Source organism: Teleopsis dalmanni, unplaced genomic scaffold, assembly GCF_002237135.1.
Source record: "Teleopsis dalmanni isolate 2A unplaced genomic scaffold, ASM223713v2 unscaffolded_contig_1354, whole genome shotgun sequence".
NCBI classification, from domain to species: domain Eukaryota; kingdom Metazoa; phylum Arthropoda; class Insecta; order Diptera; family Diopsidae; genus Teleopsis; species Teleopsis dalmanni.
The window spans coordinates 1-7389 of NW_024032736.1; the positions used below are offsets into that span (position 1 = coordinate 1).

General features: G+C 28.6%; 1 long non-coding RNA gene across 2 annotated transcripts; it reads left to right on the forward strand.

Moving 5' to 3' along the window:
* The first annotated feature begins 2690 nt into the window (after window positions 1-2690).
* On the forward strand, window positions 2691-5050 carry LOC119664068. Of its 2 annotated transcripts, XR_005251123.1 has the most exons (3): window positions 2691-2932; window positions 4408-4903; window positions 4964-5050. It is a non-coding gene; the product is annotated as an uncharacterized LOC119664068 (long non-coding RNA). The 2 variants fall into 2 exon arrangements; XR_005251122.1 differs by having other exon boundaries at window positions 4408-5050.
* The last annotated feature ends 2339 nt before the right edge of the window (window positions 5051-7389 follow it).

The window sequence follows — 7389 nt, forward strand, 5'->3', positions numbered from 1 at the left end:
AACTTTGCCTACTTTCTTATTTGAGGTTACAGGTTGTAAAAGATTTCGATTCGTTATATTGTCAGAAACAATACCATTAGTATGGATGTTTTCAGGCGTAGAGATCCGCTCAGGAGTTGGGGATTGAGAATTTCCTGTTGAAATTGACTTGACTGCTGTTGAATTTGGTGCTGTTTTAGGAAGTCTTTTCTTTACAACTGATTTCACCTGTTTGGTCGATTTGACTTTTGGATTATATTTCGGGAAATCAATTTCAGTATCTTCAATCTTAAAAGGGTCAGGCTCCGCAACAGAAATTTCTATCTCCATTTCTTCCTCATTAGAGCCAGCGGAGTCATGGGGGGAGCTAACTGGAGAAGGCGGTGAAACTTTCTTCCTTTTATTATTATTTAATTGATTACCAGTAGCTACTGGGTTTTTTAGCTTCAATTGTTTTTCCAAATCAGAATACCGGTCCTGGAGCATTTGAAATTGCTGCCTAAGTTTGATATAGTTGGCTTGTAGAATTTCATTGAATTTTTTAAGTTCAAAGAGTTCCTTCACACTGATATTGACCATTTCAGTTGAGATTTCACAATTAGCCTGTAGAGGGATATCAGGGGGCTCTGATATATCTACTTCATTAACCTTTTCAGACATGTTCTATTTCAGTAGCATATATTTTTCGATATTTGAATTGATTAAAATTTCATTGAAAAGTTTTGTATGTAATTCTTCTAAGTTTAAAACAATTTGAACAATTATAATTTTATAAGCTTTGTGAAACCAGCTTTTTATATATTAATAAAAATCATTTTTGTTATGATATAAAACAATTTATTTTATAAATAAGTAGTAATTGAAGTGAATTTAAAAGCAAATGTTGTTTTAATCAATATCGGTAAATGAAATAAGTGCATATTATTTTTATACAATGTAAAAGTTTAAGGAAAATAATTACATAGAAATTACAAAAATTATTGAAAAACCTTAAAAGAAATTAATTTATATACCATATATATGGTATATAAATGATATATAATGGTTAAAAATACATATAAAAGCACCACAACATCAAAGAAAATTTCTATAAACTCAAATAATTTAGAGTTCATTTGTTTCAAATACATTTTTTTTCTTAAAAGTTTCAACCAAAAACAAAGAACATACATATATATCTCGAAAAGACAGATTCTTTCCATATGGGCGAAAGAGATTGCAGACCAAATAGTGAAAGGCGTACGTGAATAAGGCGCGAATTAGCTGTTTATAGCAAAGCAGCTTAACTTTGCAGTTGAGCTGGTTGTGTAATTATTTATATTTTTAACGTCTAATCAATGAAATAAATGGAATTGTCTAAGCGGCTTGTTATGATTGCAGTCACGTCATGGCAATTGTTGTTGCTTTTAATGCAAAATGAAGTGAGATGCTAGTGTCAAATTTTCATTTTGTATTGAAAGCAACAACAGAGTGTTGGAAGGCTTTCCTTCGACACCGTATGGTTCGAAGGTCTGATGCACAAACTATGCCACTTCGGCTTCCTTACAACACTCTGTAGTGTTATCCACCAGTTCCTTTCTAATAGATCCTTCGACAGATAAGTTCGAGAATACTTCGTAAAACCGAATACGAACAGCACTACTATAGAATACTTTGAAAACCTTTCTGTTTTTAAAGAATCCTTATTATTCCATTAGCAATATATATTATGGACACATAATTAAGAAAATATTGGAAAAAGTGTACATAACCTTCTTAAAATTTATTATATAAAGAAATATTAGGGGTATTCAGGATGTCTGTGCATCCTTGCAAACTCAAATAATCGAGAACACACGTTGTGCATATTAGTCTTGAAAATATTTAGAACAGATGATTTTTGTTTACATATTTATTTGCTTGTAAAATATAACCCAGATTCGATAATTTAGCATATAATAATTTCCACTAATGCCAAAAACAAGTGAAAAGCAGAATGCATTGACATTGTCCGACATTGTTGGACGTAAAGTAAATAAAAAAAGAAACAATTGCACAAAATCATAAAATTACAAAATAACAAAATCAAAACAAACTTAACAGTTTCGCTGAAGTATAGAGTCTTGAAAATCAAATATGCAAGAGGTAATTGGTGTTAAAAATATGGTCTTGAATATTGTCTTGCAAATCAAGTGCAGAATTATAAGAAAAGAAATTGTTTTTGTAAAATCAAATAAATTTGTACATGCAACGATGCACAGACATCTTGAATACACCTATTGTACATTTTTTTTTATAGTTTTATAGTCTGTAAATAAACAGTTTTAAAATGCCTTATTTTAATTTCTGTTTGAAGTCTAGCACTAAATCCATTTTAATTTACATAATCCTAACCTCATATAAGAAAAAATTTTACAACATTTTGTTCTAAAAGCCTAATGTGGAAGTTGTTTGTCCGAATATTATTATGTACAATATACACTATTAAACATGTCATTTCAATATCAAAGAACATATTTATTGCCACCACTGTAAATGACAGTTGTCAAATGACAAATAAAAAACAAATAAAGTAAATGGAAGAAATTACTTAAATTTAAAAGTAAAGTAAATTATTTATAATCTAACAATATCAACTTACAATGAATTTATAAGATAAATTGACAATGTAAATTTAAAATGAAATCAGTTGCACTTAACAACAAAACTGATCTAAAAGTTAAATAAAATTAATCAGTAACAATTAAAAAGATTAATACGACGTACATATATCATTTGAAAGAAATTATTACTGGAAAAATTAAACAAGTGGCAGAGAGATGAATCGATTTTTGGTGATTATATAGTTGGCATCTTGGAGAGTGATGAAATCCATGAGGAAAAAGCACGAAAAATATAACCTGTTAACAAGGCACTCCAATATACAGAGGAAGAGCGTCAGATACGTAAACAAATATTAGCACATTACTCAAAGGTGATACCAACAAAATATTTAAATTGTGAAATTATTGAGAAAGTAGGATTATAATATGTAAAAAAGGCACAAAGTTCTAATAGTTGACGTATTGATTGTATAGTGATTTGAAAGATTAATAACCTCCATTACGAATATTGAAACTCCAGCAAGAAAATTCCAGCAATATTAGTCTATAAATTTCATTGTTAACTATAATCGTCAGTTGATTAAGTTTAATTAAGATATTAACAAATAAAAGTGTTAACTGAAATAGGCCAACGATTCTATTGTATTATCTGTTGTTGTTGCTACTGCTGTAACCAAATGCCCATTTCACAGCAAACACACAAAAGGTTGACAAGACTTGGTATATGGAATGAGATGAGGAAGAAAGTATAAAAACACGATGTAGGTACCGGTATGAAAGTTGTATTTAACATGGGTCCAGGTGAAATACCTACACTTGTCTATAGCAGTTTTGTAACTTCAAAATATCTTGATATTATTAATAAATTTAAATTTTGTTATTACTAGAGAGCACCTAGTCTAAGTTTAATAAGAATTAAACTGTTTTTATATTTTTCACATATATGTAAGTTTTGTGTAATATAGTAAAGTTAGTACCTTTTAGGTAGTAAAAAGATATCGGAAAACATATTCCCTATGAGTTGAATAATATAAAACCTTATTTGAATAATCCGATATTATCCAACATAACATATCTGCTTCAACATAAAAGAGTCTGTCCGTTTTCGAGGGATAGAAATGAGAACATTTGTAAAAATATTCAAAGTCAGTTCTTTATCAATTCAAATACTGAAAAACAACGGAAGAACTGACAATATGATATATATTAATATTAATATATTTTCTATATTTCACCCTTAAGTTCCTCTGGAATGAATCACATACCATATTTACTTAACATGAACCTCTGCCAAACAAATTGGTGTTATGCGAGTACCACACTGTCTACATATTCTATTATTGAAGTTTTTACTTCATTATAAACTCAATTAATGATCAGCGATAAGAATAATTTCTAAACAAAATGAATAGTTCTGTGTCAATCGCAGAACTATAAGTATAATAGTGTAAAAGTATAATATATGCATATGTTTACGGTTATATGAACTCAAATTGAAAATATATAATTTCAATCATTATCACAAAGTATATACCGAATTAGTCTTGTTAAATAATAAAAATAATGTAGCTCATTATTTATTATTTAAATGAATAATAAATGAATACTGAGCACAAATAGTGCTCTAAACAATATAAGAAATAGGTGTGAAAACAGTCTAATGTGTATACTATAAAGATTCTATCTCTTTATATTATTTACCCTCCTTTTTATTCACCTAAGCTACTACCTAGCCACACCTAAGTATCTATATAAAATCATGATTGTAATAATTTCATTAACTAATTAAACTCAAACTAATTTTTAATTAAAAAGAAGTCAATAAAATATTAATTTATACTTATAGGTAATGCTGCTTGTAAATCCTACCAAAGCTGTTACTGTACCATATACAATTTGGAATATCATGACATCACGCGGCTTATTGCTTATTGCTTACAGCTGATTAGGTCTATTAAATTATGCGATATGGAGTCAATGTCGTCACTAAAATACTAGACCTGTCGGATTCTGTATCTGATGTTTTTTTTCGCATTTCATACGAATTACTAGTGCGATGGATGTTAAAAAACTCATTGATGAAATCGAAATTTATTTGACAAAATGTATGCGATAAAAAGAAGGAAATTATTTTTAATCCATTTAAATGTGGGCTTAAAATTTCGAATTTAGATAAAAAAAGACTTAAATGGAACGTATTATTAACGGGAAGTTTAACCAAATATGCACCTATCCAAGAAGAAATGTTTATGCAAGGCGAATATATGTTACAACCTCTCTAATGACAAATGAAGAGTGATTGTGAAAATAAAAAAGAACAATTTAATTTACAAAGGAAAAATGTACCTATATTTGTATTTTAAAATTTATATACAATATAAGAATATTTATGTCCCATTTAGATATAACTGAACGACATTACTGAGGATATTTTCTTAATAAAATAGAATACTAGAACAAGGAAAGTCACCAATGTTGCAAATTTTATTGTCCATTAAACTAGGGTTCTATCAATTCTGGAAAATAGTTTCATCGCTTATTATGGATTGTAGAAAATAAAAATCTTTTCTATTATAAAAAGTATAACCGAATGTGAAGCAATTTTTCGTTAAATACATATGGTATTTTGAAGTTATCCTTTAATTTTTAATTGAACACTTTATTTATAAGTTTCTTATAAAATTGAGCGATTCTCCAAAATTAAACGAATGTAGATTTAAAGATAATTACGACGAAAATTACGAAGAAAACTGTTTTGCTAATGCAAAGGTTTTTAAATAGTACCAAATTATAAGAAAAATATTTTGTTTTTAAATTGATTATTAATTATTTTATAATTGAAATCATGACATAACAATTAAAAAATTATAAAATGTAACTGACAGGTTTCGAACAGTAGTGAATTGTAAAAACGAAATTTTTAGTTAATTGAATTTTTAGCTGACCATACAGCTGTTTCGAGTAATGGCTGTTTCTAGCGAATACCCCATCCTTGTAAATATTTCCTTCTCCTTCCTTCTCATTTTCCCTTCCTCCTCAATGCATTAGGCAAATCTGCTACACAGATGATTGTCTCATCTGCATGAGGTCCAACTTCCCCAGTTGAAACTACATTGAGCTTAACAATTACCTTAGGACTCACTCTGTTTACTACGTTACTACGGTAAGTGGAAGATTAAGATCAATGCCCTAAGAGGTTCCGTCTTCACGACAGCCCTTATGGGCCAGTGTGCTGATCGCGTTTGGAACATTAAAACCTCGGAATAAACTGTCGTATAAAAGGTGTGTTTTGGATACTGTCAAGATATCGGAAAATATAAGTCCGAGTGCAGTGCTGTTCGAAGACTTTTATGATTTTTATATGTGCGGGAGAAATTTTTTTGTACCTGTGGAGATTTTTTTTATTTTTGTAAATTTTCGTGAATTTAAAATTGTGAATGAAAGGTACTGAAGGAGATTAAATAAAAAGATTCAAGATTTTTAACAATTAAAAACAATACATATCCTTGTTTAAATAGTGGTAATAAATTAACATATCAATGAAATACGTGTGATGAAATTAATCGAGCATAGGTGTTCCAACACTCATTTATAATAATTCCAACAATCATCTGCAATACTAAAAAGTTGGACTATATGAATAACGGCAGCTTTATACATCGTTAAAATAATGAAATACCGAGACGGTGGACAGGTATTTAAAAAGTGACGGAGAAGATAACCGAGTCCACATTTGAAAAGATCTTATAAGCAGTACAATTCCTACATATTTTATTATTATATTAAAAAAAATTTGATTTTAAATTTAAAATTTATAAGAAAAATTTTGTTTTGAGGACATTTGAGGAAATCTTGAACACAATAATACGAATCAATTAAAAATTTATGCATATATATATATATATAATTTAGTTAAACATAAATTAAGAAAAGAAATTTAAATAATTAAAAACATATTTTTTTGTTATGATATAAAACAATTTATTTTATAAATAAGTGGTAATTAAAGTGAATTTAAAAGCAAATGTTGTTTTAATCAATATCGGTAAATGAAATAAGTGCATATTATTTTTATACAATGTAAAAGTTTAAGGAAAATAATTACATAGAAATTACAAAAATTATTGAAAAACCTTAAAAGAAATTAATTTATATACCATATATATGGTATATAAATGATATATAATGGTTAAAAATACATATAAAAGCACCACAACATCAAAGAAAATTTCTATAAACTCAAATAATTTAGAGTTCATTTGTTTCAAATACATTTTTTTTCTTAAAAGTTTCAACCAAAAACAAAGAACATACATATATATCTCGAAAAGACAGATTCTTTCCATATGGGCGAAAGAGATTGCAGACCAAATAGTGAAAGGCGTACGTGAATAAGGCGCGAATTAGCTGTTTATAGCAAAGCAGCTTAACTTTGCAGTTGAGCTGGTTGTATAATTATTTATATTTTTAACGTCTAATCAATGAAATAAATGGAATTGTCTAAGCGGCTTGTTATGATTGCAGTCACGTCATGGCAATTGTTGTTGCTTTTAATGCAAAATGAAGTGAGATGCTAGTGTCAAATTTTCATTTTGTATTGAAAGCAACAACAGAGTGTTGGAAGGCTTTCCTTCGACACCGTATGGTTCGAAGGTCTGATGCACAAACTATGCCACTTCGGCTTCCTTACAACACTCTGTAGTGTTATCCACCAGTTCCTTTCTAATAGATCCTTCGACAGATAAGTTCGAGGCTACTTCGTAAAACCGAATACGAACAGCACTACTATAGAATACTATTTGTTTCATAAAAAAATGTTTGAAAACCT